This window comes from Neolamprologus brichardi, chromosome 8 (genome assembly GCF_056152115.1).
Source record: "Neolamprologus brichardi isolate AB-2024 chromosome 8, ASM5615211v1, whole genome shotgun sequence".
NCBI lineage: Eukaryota > Metazoa > Chordata > Actinopteri > Cichliformes > Cichlidae > Neolamprologus > Neolamprologus brichardi.
Window position 1 is genome coordinate 21,048,438 of NC_142111.1, and position 12,572 is coordinate 21,061,009.

The window sequence follows — 12,572 nt, forward strand, 5'->3', positions numbered from 1 at the left end:
TGGGGTAGGCGGAGGTTTGCCCTGGTGCAGGTGTAGTGCAGCGGTCAGTTGAAGAATCCGCGAGTTTCTCTGTGAATTTCCCATTACGTCGTAGCGCGCTCGGTGCTTGCTTGGAGGTTTAAGGGGTAAAAAGAAGTTTTCTTCCCACGCAGTGAACAGCGGACACTAATGTTTTTGTCACTTTTTACGGAATCAAACTCAAAGTAAGGTCAGTACTTCCACGCTTTAAACGCTACACACTCACACTCTCTCCCGCACTCGATATATTATCCATTGTTGATCTGCACACAGCTGTTGTCACGAACGTCACACTCGCTTACGTCATTGTCATAAGACACTCTCGCAAAAAAAAAAAAAAAAAAAAAAAAAAAAAAAAAAATCACGGTTTTAGTAACGCAGTGTTCCTATGGGAAAGTAATGGTAATCTAATTACCGTTTTTGCAATAGTAATCCCTTACTTTACTCGTTACTTGAAAAAAAGTAATCGGATTGCCCATCTCTGCTGACCACTAGTGGGTTACTGGTACCAGCAGTGACAACGACACTAGGAAAAAAAAAAACACAACTAGAGAAAAATCCGTCGGGTTGGATAAGCAGCCACTACAAAGCTCCACTAGCAATCAAAAAATAACATCAGAACAATGAGCGATGAGCAAATTGCTTTATATCTAGATGGGGCTTTAAGTATGGAAGCAAGGACACATAAGTCTTAAGATTAATTACAGTAGTTTGCCAGCCACTAATAAAATACAGTAAGAAATAGGAGGCCTGCTTTTGAAATAATAACCCACATTTCTATAACAAACCTGCCTCTGTTATTGTTTTAAACTGTACACAAGCTGTGCAATAACTTACAGTGACATGGCTCAGAAAACAGGAAACTGCAGATCAGTCAATTTGGTGATGAATTATTTTAGGTTTGTTGAGAGAACACACTGAAGCGGCTGCTGAGGAAACCTGATTTGTGGTTGTTTGTTGTTCCAGTGCAGCACTAAGAGCAGCATCACCTCTAGTTTCCTTTGACCTCGGGCTGTCCACAGCGAGAGGAGGGGTGTCTGCGACTCCTGCTAGGGTTGCAGATGCCACTCTCTGCACTGATGAAGAGTGTTTAATGAGAAACGCTATGGATCGTGATGAATTCACGCAGAGAGGTTAGAGAGAAAAGCTCCCGCTGCAGTTAGTGCTTCTTCATTATGATGGGAGATATTTACAGCCTTTCGAAATTACTCTCGTGTTGACTGACAGTCATTACCATACAGCAGCTTAAAGAGGAACACTGCTAAATTTGAACCTTTTTCACATTGCTTAGGGGCCCTGTCTGCAGTGTGGGGATTTGTAAGCTTCACAGCAAAACCAGGAATGTGCAGAGAAGTTTGTAACACATCTTGCATTTCGCCAGCTCCACAGAATGAAGACATAATGGATTCCTAAAAGTTCAAAATCAACAATTCTGCCACAGAAAACGCTGAAACACAACACCAGACGAGGACAAACTGCCCATTTTATTTTGTAAGCAACTGTGCAGACATCACTTATTCAAAAGGTACGCATTAGTTTGCCTGGAGCACCAATTATTTTTCCTGTCTACCTCTGCCTTTTCAGAGAGAATAAAATTTGATTTCTCAAATGAAAATGCAATGACCTGAAATTATACGCCATTTTAAAATGCAGAGGGTACACGGCTTGTGATAAAATATAAATTTAATACAATTCAGATGACCAGCGCAATATTCACTGTTAATAACACAGCTCAAGGCTGTGGTTTAAATACACGCTTTATTACGTACATCTGTTCAACTCCTCGTTAACATGAATATTCCATCAGCCAATTACATGACAGCAACTCACTTCATTTAGGCATTCTGACATGGGAAAGACAACCTGCTGAAATCCAAACAGAGCATGAGAATGGAGATGAAAGGTGATTTAGGTCACTTCGAACATGGTTCAGGGTGTTCTGAGTATTTCAGAAACTGGTGATTTACTGATTTTCCCACAGAGCCATGTCTAAGGTGTACAGAAGGTGGTCTGAAAAAAGGAAATATCCAGTGAGCAGCAGTTCAATGGGAGAAAATGCCTCATTGGTGCCCCGTAGGTCAGAGGAAAATGGCCAGACTGCTTCTTGCTGATAGGAAGAGAACAATAACCCAAACAACCACTCATTACAACCAAGGTATGCAGAAGAGCCCATTAATCATTGAAACAGATGGGCTACAGCAGCAGACCACATGGATGTCACTCCTGTCAGCTTAGGCTTGAAAACTGAGGCTACAATTATAAACAGAAGATTGGACAAACATTACCAGATCTAATTATTGTGTTTCTGCTGCATCATTCAGGTTATAACATAAAAGGGTCAATCCATTCTGGCTTGCAGCAAAGGTTCAGGCTGCTGGTGGTATAATGGTGTTGGAGATATTGTCTTGGCATGCTTAGGTCGCTTTAGTAACTGAGGGGGGTGCCCAACTCCAGGCTCCAGGGGCCGGTGTCCTGCAGGTTTTAGATGTGTCCTTGATCCAACACAGCTGATTTAAATGGCTAAATGACCTCCTCAACATGCCTTGAAGTTCTCCAGAGGCCTAGTAATGAACTAATCATTTGATTCAGGTGTGTTGACCCAGCGTGATACCTAAAACCTGCAGGACACCGGCCCTTGAGGCCTGGAGTTGGACACCCTGCTTTATGAAAACAATTTCCCCATCTTCTGATAACTGGATAACCCACCATGTGAAAAAGCACAAATCATCTCAAACTGGTTTCTTGAACAGAACATGGCCCATTTAAACTCCTCTGGTAAAGAAACTGGTACTTATAGTGGGGGGTTTTTTGCCCCCTCAAAAACCACATCCATATGCAGACTGTATGAGCCAAAATTAAAATGACCCTCCCTACCTCCTGAGCCGCAGCCATCCTCAATAGCTTCTCTCGTGGACTCATACAGGTTATTTTGCTCTCCATGCACTGTCTACATGCATTATGAATAATTATTTTGTTGAGTGGCCATTTGGTGATTTTCATTTTGAAGAGCAATAGCCGGAAAATGAGTCATGCTTTCATAGAATTTCAACTAATTGAGGGATCCTGCACCAACGTAAAACTTTCAAAAGAACAACAAGTGCAGACACAGAATCCCATTTGCAGGATAGGAACTACTCTCAATAACAGAATGCAATTACTTGTTTATTTATAGTGATTTAATGCTTTTAGACCTTTTTATTTGGGCCTCAGCTGCAGAGTGCACTTCTTCTGGTGGAACACCAGGTAAATGCCGAACAAATAACAGGTACAAAAAAAAGGCCTAGCATACAGCATGTCTAAAATGGCCAGAAACACAAAAACAGGACTAAAGAGGTTGTTTGATGTTGGATTGAAAAGGGACGACGGCAGATGAGTGAAGTGTCATTTTGTTTCTCTCCATTTTGGAAAAAAGAGAGAAAGCTTTCAACCTGTTGGGCAGGGCAACAATTAGTGAAAGAAAATGGAAAGAGAGGAAAAGATGCAGAAACAAAGCAAGGTGGCCATTGACTGTGTGGCCATAGTAACAGATGAAGCAGTGACGGTGGAGAGAGGTGAAACAGAAAGACGGCACAGGCTGTCCTTGCTACTGCAACCTCTTCCACGACGCTCCGTTATTCTTATCGTATGCTTGCCCACAGCGATGCAATAATTCACTCTGCTCTCAGTGTCGTTGCGATGATAGGAGAGGGAAGAACTACATATACCCCCCCACACACACATACGCACAAAGATTATACCCTCAGCTGCATTGGAGATAGGTCTACAACTGCAAACAAGAAGGCCTAAATAATGAAGTACACATTAAATATAAAACAGACTGGGGCATTGAAGAGCCAACAGCAAAGCTTACACGTAGTAGGACGAAAGTAGGCTACGACATGTGGCTGGATGTCTCATCATCAACATGAAAGCTAGACTCTATTAAACCCTGTGTGTGCTGATGTGGGCTATATTTAGTGTTCAAACATTAATATGCACATATGCTAACAGAACCCCCCTCTCAGCTTATATTTCTATATATAGATATATTGACAGAAATTTGAAGCCATGGCATTTAACCTGGGGGATGTTATGACCTTAGGCTATGGATTTATTTCATATTGGGTTCACTTTTACGTTATATTTTTGCATTTTATCGTTTATTTTGTTTCAACTAATTCCATTTCTTTGTCCCAAATACAGCATTTAATGCATTATTTGTTATCTATATATTAAAATAATAATTGTTTATTTCTGGTTTTATATTTTAATGTTTCCTATTGATTTTTATTGATGTTATTGATTTTTTTTCATTGTATCGTTTACTGGCCTAACTATAGTTGTCTCAGTAATGTTAAATTTTATTTCTTCTGTCATCTTGTATGTTCTACTTTTGTTCATATATATATATATATATATATATATATATATATATATATATATATATATATATATATATATTATTTATTTATTTATTTATTTTTAAAACACTGAAGTCTTTATTTCATTTATCTATATTTATACAGGTGCCTTACTGTAATGTTACCACTGTTACAATTTTATTAGTTGTTTTTCTTATTTTATCTTACAAAGAGATACACCTATGGTGGTAAACAGAGTTCAGTGACAGAGGTATCGTTTTAAATTTCAGACAACATAACTGTCAGACATGTGGGCAAAGCCAGAATACTGTACTGATTTAAATAATCCTAGGGTCAGAAGATCATTTAAAATAAAACTGTTGTTTTTCCAAAGTCATTACAATAATGCTGGGGAGGGGGAGGAGGTGGGGTTAGACAATGCTACAAACTCCAGGATATGGGTCAGTGTGTGTCTGTGATGGAGATACAAATATTGCTCTTGGCAGATCCAGCAGACTGGTCTGACATCAATTTTTTATGCATCGCTTCCAACTGGGCACTTAATACTGTTTGGGTGTGCGTCTCATTGTTTAGCACTAATCTATGAGTGCAAGGCTGCTGTTGAAGGATTTTAGCTTGCTCTCATCATGTGTTTGGATTATATTGCTTTTCCAAAAGCGAAATATCATTATCAGCTGCTTCATATTGTATTTTCTGGTCTATAAGATGTCATCACAATTTCTTAGAGACCAAGGAGCTCATGAAAACAACAATGGTAGATGAGTTGAGAGAAGTCAAAGTACTAAAGTCTTTCTACATGCTTAAGCAAGAATGCATTTACAGTATTCATACATATTCAGTTTCACTAAAGCTCAGCAGCCAGTTGACAACTGATTAGAGACAAGACACCATCTAAACAACCACAGACCACCGATATGATAAATGGACTGGTTCTCATAGAACTCTTTTCTACTATACATGAGCACTGAAATTGCTTTATACAACTTGTCTTATTCACCCATCTGCTACACTTTAAGTGCTTTCTATCTAAGATTCACACATATTCATACTCTGATGGATGCGTGAGACAGCAACTTGATTAGCATTTTGCCCAAGGGTATTTGGCATCCAGACTGGAGCAGCCAGAGATCAAACCACCAACCTTCCATTTATTGAGATACATTCATCCCTACAAACCAAGGCAATCAAAAGTAGGAATACAGATTTTTACCTAGCAACCTGTGGTCACCAGCAGGTTGCCAACTGATCTCTGTGCCTCTGCAACCAAGCCAACTCTTTTTATTGTTAATTTATTTGAAATCAAAATACAAATAAATGGCCTTTATTTGTATAGCGCTTTTACTAGTCCCGCCGAGGGACCCCAAAGCGCTTTACACGTCCAGTCATCCACCCATTCACTCTCACATTCACACACTGGTGGAGGAAGCTACAGTTGTAGCCACAGCTGCCCTGGGGCAGACTGACAGAAGTGAGGCTGCCATATCGCGCCATCGGCCCTTCTGGCCAACACCAGTAGGCGGTAGGTGAAGTGTCTTGCCCAAGGACACAACGACCGAGACTGTCCGAGCCGGGGCTCGAACCGGCAACCTTCCGATTACAAGGCGAACTCCCAACTCTTGAGCCACGATCGCCCCTACTGTACAAAATACAGTAATTACAATAGAAAAACAGCAAATCCTGACATTTAAGACCCTCAAAGTGGAAAATATTGGCATTTTTGTTAAATAAATAAAAAAGGAATAATAAAAACATTTCAATCAACTTATAGATTAATTGAGCACAAGTGAGGATGCAGGCATAATGTGTCTTTATATGCGATTTGCACAATCATTAGACCTGTCAAAGCAGATAAGTTCATCCGAAGGCCTGATAAGTCTGTCCTTCCAGTAAGTGTCAGCAGGAGTTACATTTATCGAGCATGGCATTCGTGGCTGGCACAGATTGGAGAGAAAGACGAAGGAGGGGGCAGCAGACAGTCAGACTGACAAACACAGTTATAGACAGACTGTAGGTTTGAATTCAAAGATGGCACAATAACTGCAATCAAACAGACGCAGTCGGGGAGACGCATATGGACATGCAGCTGGCGTGGGGATAGTCCACGCCTTGGTCCTCCTGTGAAGTGAACCAGTGTTGTGTTTTGCTGTCTTTATCATGCGACGCAAAGCAGCACAATATCCCTCAGTATGTTCAGCTAGCAAGGGCACTTCCTGCTATTCAAAGGCAGACTGCGTTGAACAGCAGTAATGAGCCCATCCACATCAAGAGCCACAATAAAAGCCCAGCTTCCCAACTGGCAAAAACAACAGGATGCCATTGCAGAAGGGGAAATGATAAGTCCTGTATGGCATCAGAACTTTAAATGTGGGGGGGGAGACATGTTATTTCACATTTCACACAGCCAAATACACAATCCAGCAGTCTGATTTGTTCATGAAGGACTTAATGGCTATATATGTGCCAGCGTGTGGTAAGTAAAAAAAGATGAATAAATCTGTGCAAAAAGCTGGATGGAAAGTGACGATGAACGATGGCAAACGGTTAGCCCCTGTAATAATGAATATAAATGGATGATGAATGGGTGGAATGAGTGGGACTCGACAAAAAGGAAGATGAGGGGGAGTAAGAAAATAACCACTCCAGAAGGAATGAAAAGAACGGAGGAGCAGCAGGACGGCTGTAAAAAGAAGCTGTGATGAAAAATGTTAGCGCATTTGGATTGATGAAAAGAGCCCAGGGAGAAGTAGCAGTGATGAATGGAGAAGACAAAGATGAAGAAGGAAATTACTTTAAGGTGGGAGCACCTGAGAGGCATGAGGTGGACAAGTTTGGTTATGAGATGATGTGGATAAATTGAGACAGAGGGGGATGGGAGAAAGAGAGGGACGAACTGGTGAAGACTCATTAGCCTACGCAGGATTGGTACATTCGGTCGCTCCCTGCTCTACTGTCTTATCTCCCTCTCTTCTCTCTCCTTTTGTTCTCCAGAAATATCCAAGTGGGTGGGAGAGAGAGTAACGGGGTGTGTGAGAAAGGAGGAGAGAGTTACAGTAAGTGCGATGATGGCAGAGTGAGGGGGACGACAACAGAAAGCGACAGAGGAAGTACATGAGTACAGAGCAGGCCTGCTGTCTTTGAAATATTTTTCCATTATAAAATGCCAATAGTGCGTAAAGGACACCTGATTTCATAACCAAAACAACTCATTACCTCACTCTCAAGTGTCTTCCAGAGAGGCAACAAGTCTGGCTTTAAATAAAGACGCCAGAATAAAACAGTTAAATATATGTGAAACATTTTGCTCATTAGGATTCAGGGAAAACAAGCAGTGGCATTACATCACACATCAAAGCACACATATTTAATGTGTGATGGAGTTTTTATTATGAATGAATTATAATTTTTTTATAAATTATTATGTCTATTCTTTTATGTTTCATGGACAACAGATGGAAATTAGCCCTTGGCTATAATCTGGTATGTTTACATTCATGTCATTTTTTTTTTACATTTATGTCCATTAACATGCACTGTCCTAAATAAATAAATTAAATTAAAATTAAATTAACAAGAGAGGGCACTGATCACATGTCACCCATTTTAAAGGTACATTAGGCAGAAAACACAAAAGGTAGACATGAACTTTAAAGTTAAACATACACACAGCGTGATAAATGAACCACACAACAACAACAGTAGGTCTGGCTGATTTGGGGAAGGATTTGTTGTCTTTCATCAACATACCTTCTAATATTTTACAGATAAATCACTGAACTAACAGAGAAAATACTTTAACTAGCCTTCAGCTTCAGTCCTATCCCAACAGTGCTGTTTTCGTCTCCTATCAGCTGGAATAGCTGATGTCCGCGACACTGAACAAAACCTCAGGAGGAATTTCATGAGGTCAGAGGTAAAAATCTTAAGCAATTCAACTGCTAGCAATTACCCAAAAGCCGCATTAGTGTCTGCCAAGTTATCACTGAAGTAGCAGCTAGTGGTTTCTTCTTCGGGCTAGTCCCCTTAGAGGTCACCACAGCAGACAATCTGCCTTCTTCTCACGCCATCCATAGCATTCCCTTCTGTTACACTAACCCTTTGCATGTCATGCATGAGCCTCCTCTGTGGCCTCTTTTCCCCATATTTAACATCCTTTTTCCAATATATCCACCATCCCTCCTCTGCATCTAAAATATAAGCCTTGCCTTTCTAATTCCATCTCCGACCGGAGTTGTCTGTCTCTCACTCCCAATGAAAATCCACCTCCAGCTTTGCTTCCTCTCTTTCTGTTGGTGCACCCTCTATAGCAGGTCTCACTGCCATCTTGTAAACTTTGCCTTTCACTCTAGCTGCTATCATTCTGTCACAAATCACTCCTGAAACTTGTCTCCACCCGCTCCACCCTGACTGCACTCTTCTTCAATTCTCTAGTGCATTCTCCATTGCTTTGGATGGTTGACTCCAGGTTTTTAAACTGATCTACCTTCACTACTTGTGCTACTTGCTACCTTTCAACCTCTCACTCACACAAACACTCTGTCTTGCTTCTACTGAGTTTCGTTTCTCTTCTCTCCAGAGCATCCCTCCACGTCTCTGGGCTCTCTTCCAGCTGCTCCCTACTCTCACAACAGATCACAATATCATCTGCAAAGATAGTCACAAAGTCTACGTTCACACTGCAAGTCTTAATTGCTCAATTCTGATTTTTTTGTCTGCTTGTTCACACTACAAATAAAATGTGACAGCAAACGCGCTCTAGTGTGAACCCTCAAAGCGGCCCACATGCGGAAAAGAAGACGTCACACACAACACGCTCTGTTTAGACCCAGAGCAAACAGTATTGTTTGACTGATGGCCCTTGATATACAGACTTGTTCGGACTTTACGTTTCGCAATTTTGCTTGAAGTTATAAAGTTATTTGGTTATTTACATATGGCCTAATAATTATCCTTATTGCTGTTTTAGAGAGGAGCGGTGCTTCAAAGGATAGTTGCAGATTTCTGTCAGAATCTGCAGATTATACAGTACAAATAAAATGTTCATGTTTCTCCAACGTTGTCTTCCCAACAGTTTCACTGGATGGCCAGGAAGCGTTCACGATGTCTTCTCGGGTGCTTTTCTGATAATTGGCATCTGTCTTGTGTCAGTGACGTACCACATACGAAAGGGACCCAGGTCGGATTTGAAAATATCGGATTTGTGCTGTTCACACTGTCATACCATGATCCAATATGAGTCGCATAGGGTCAAAAAAGTCAGATTTGATGCGCTTTCGCCTGCAGTGTGAACGTAGTCAAAGAGTCTCCTGCCTGACCATCACCATTGCAAACAAGAAGGGGCTCAGAGCGGAAACTGATGCAATCCAACCCCAAGACTAGCAACTGGACAGAAACAGTGAAACCCTACCTTAACAATTCTATTTGGTCAGCAATGAAAATATGGCAGAGTTACCAGAAGCACAGCACTAGGTGAGACAAGATTAATAGTAAGTCATCGTTGGGCTTTTGCACTACTTGCCCCGTATATACGCCTTACAGTTATTACTGTATTGTTTTGCTCTACATCAGCTAACTTAAAAAATTGTCTTTTCAATGATTTCAATGATGTTTGTATTCTTCTAATCTTTTTTAAAGTCCTAATTCTGTGATTTTTCTTCCCCCTAGGGCAGCGGTCCCAAACCTCTGGGCAACAGACCAATACCGGTCCGTCAGTCGTTTGGTACCGGGCCGCGAGATTTGAGGCTCAGGTGTGAAATTCATGGTTTTCAGGCTTTTTATCAATAACTCAGTTTCCCTGGGTCTTTTCCCATGTGGTAATTGTGTGTCTTATTTTGAAAGAAATATGTACACGTTACCATAGCGACCAGAGAGCATTAAGGGGCAGAGAGGAGGATGTTACTCTCAATGTTGTTGGTGCATTTCAGGAGGACGCTGCTAATAAAGTTACACAATTACACAGTGAATTCGCATTTATCATTATATTTACAAAATACCACAGTTTTTGTCTTGGTCGTATTGTTTAATTTTGCTGTAATTACCCGCGACACCTTAAAGGCCAGTCCGTTAAAATAGCGTCTGACATTAAAACAATCCGTGGCGCAAAAAAGGTTGGGGACCGCTGCCCCTAGGGTACTGAAATAGGTATTGAGTACTGAGTAAGATCAAAACCGAGGTTGAAATTGCTCTCACAACTTATTTGATGCTCAGGTTTAGTTCTTTTTCTGGTTTATTTGCTGAAAATTACTCAAGACCTTGTTATAATTAATAAAAAATAAAAAATAAAAAAATGGCAGAGAGAAGTGACATTACTGTAGGGGAACCAAACACCAAGCAGAGATATCTGCTGTTATTAATAAACCTGAAGACATAAAGGATGACAGATATGAGCTGAAACACCACACTGAATTCCCATTAAGACACAGTATGTTCTCTTTTTACAGCCACCTATCAGACACCTTGGCCTCTCCAGCTATTTCACTCTGTATTCATGTATCTATGAACAGCACACAGTCTCCCTCACACACACACACACAGTCGCGGCTAAGGTGTGGCACGATGCCGGCAAGACACGGACTGCCGTGGAAGCCCGGGTCAAGGTGACACCCTGCACAGCAGCCACAATAGAGCTAACGAATCAGTTTCAGAGTGGGTTGGACACATGCTGCCAACACCAGTCAAAAACAGACACTCAATGCTGCTCTTAAATCACACACTTGAACCCTTCACCTCCCAAAGTACACATTGAGACACCTACACACTGGCTTCCTGCGATCAAGAGCTGCTCAGACTTGCACAGTGAAACAACAAAAACCTTGCGAAACAATGAACAAATCAGCCTTGATGAATAGTGGCTCTAACCAAAGCGTGTTTCCACCGCTCCCCAAATTCAAAGTGGAATTCAGAAATCCCCACATTTATTCAATATAACCATCCGTCTCCTCCGATTCATCCGACTCACCTTTGTCAGTCGTTCCCCCGTCTGCCTAGGCAATAAAAATCCTGCACCATAGTAAGAGAGAGATTAAACAAAAAAGAGACAGACAGAGAGGAGATAATAAAGGCACAGTGAGGTGAAAAAAACACAGGAAAGAAAGAAGGCAAAGAGAAGAGGACAAAAGATAGAGGGAGGGAATAAAAGGGAAAAGAGGGAGCGAGAGAGAGGTAAAGAACAGCCCAGACAGGCAGAGAGCTCTCCACAATGTGAGGCGAGCGCCAGGTGTCAGCACGCATACACTCACTGAGGCGCGCATGCACACGCTCACACATTCGCATACCCACGAACACAAGCAGACAGGCGACTCTCTCTCACTCTCATGCTCTCCTCTCCTCCTCCTCTTCCTCCTGCTCCTCCTCTTCTCGCTCTCTGGCAGCGATAACTCTCCCCCATCCTCCTTCTCTCTCTTATTCAGCCGCGGTAAAATGACTTAACTCTTAAAAAACCAGTCATTTTCAAAACTAACCTTTTCTATTCAGCTCAGTCATTAATTATTATCAGATTCACTTTAAAGGGTACTAACTGTATGCCTACTTGAACTATTATTTTTGTCCAATAAGAGGCAGAACACACAAGCTGCCTTTTGTGGGTCCGTTAAGTCTGAGAATTATCTGATTCTATCTGCCACGACTGCACCAGAATATTGATTACCAAGTCGCCTGTCTTTGTGTTGGTGATAACCAGTTGGCGTACACTAGCCGCAACCAAGCAGCAACCTTTAAAACTGAAAACTGATGCTGATACATTAGTGTCAAAACTGCAGTTCCCCAACTGACCACTTGAGGCAAACTCCAAACAACCCTCATAGCTTCCAATGTTAAACTGTATGGTCTCTGTAGCCATTTTCACCCTTTGTGACAACTACAGCAGGTAAATCTTACTATAAAACATCATTTTTGGGGTGCAGCTGCTTTGAGTGACAGATACGGGCCATTTAAGTAATGTATTACAAAATACTCTCTGGAGAAAGTAATTCGTTACACTACTCGTTGCATTACTTCTTTGCTTCCCAATAATGAGTTAAAAGCATGATGCTAAACTTTTCACGTGCTTGCAGATTTCCACATCTTCACCAAAGTTGATGAAAAGCAGTCAACACAACACTTTACAGGAACATCCTAACCACAGCATGGCGGCGCAGTGGTTAGCAAAAGAGAAATTCATTTATTTGTGATTCTAAAGTGTGAACCATTGTGTATTTG

The 12,572-nt window shown here is 41.3% G+C and overlaps 1 protein-coding gene across 7 annotated transcripts in view; it reads right to left on the reverse strand.

Moving 5' to 3' along the window:
* Positions 1–12,572, reverse strand: part of tanc2b (tetratricopeptide repeat, ankyrin repeat and coiled-coil containing 2b) — a 169,851-nt gene that overhangs the window by 99,415 nt on the left and 57,864 nt on the right. Inside the window, exon 1 of one of the 7 annotated variants that reach the window (XM_087844793.1) lies at positions 11,335–11,652. The exons of the other annotated variants lie outside the window; for them this stretch is intronic. The gene's annotated coding sequence lies outside the window, so the exon portion shown is untranslated. Of the gene's footprint in view, positions 1–11,334; positions 11,653–12,572 lie in introns of those variants that run through there. 7 annotated transcript variants of the gene reach the window in all.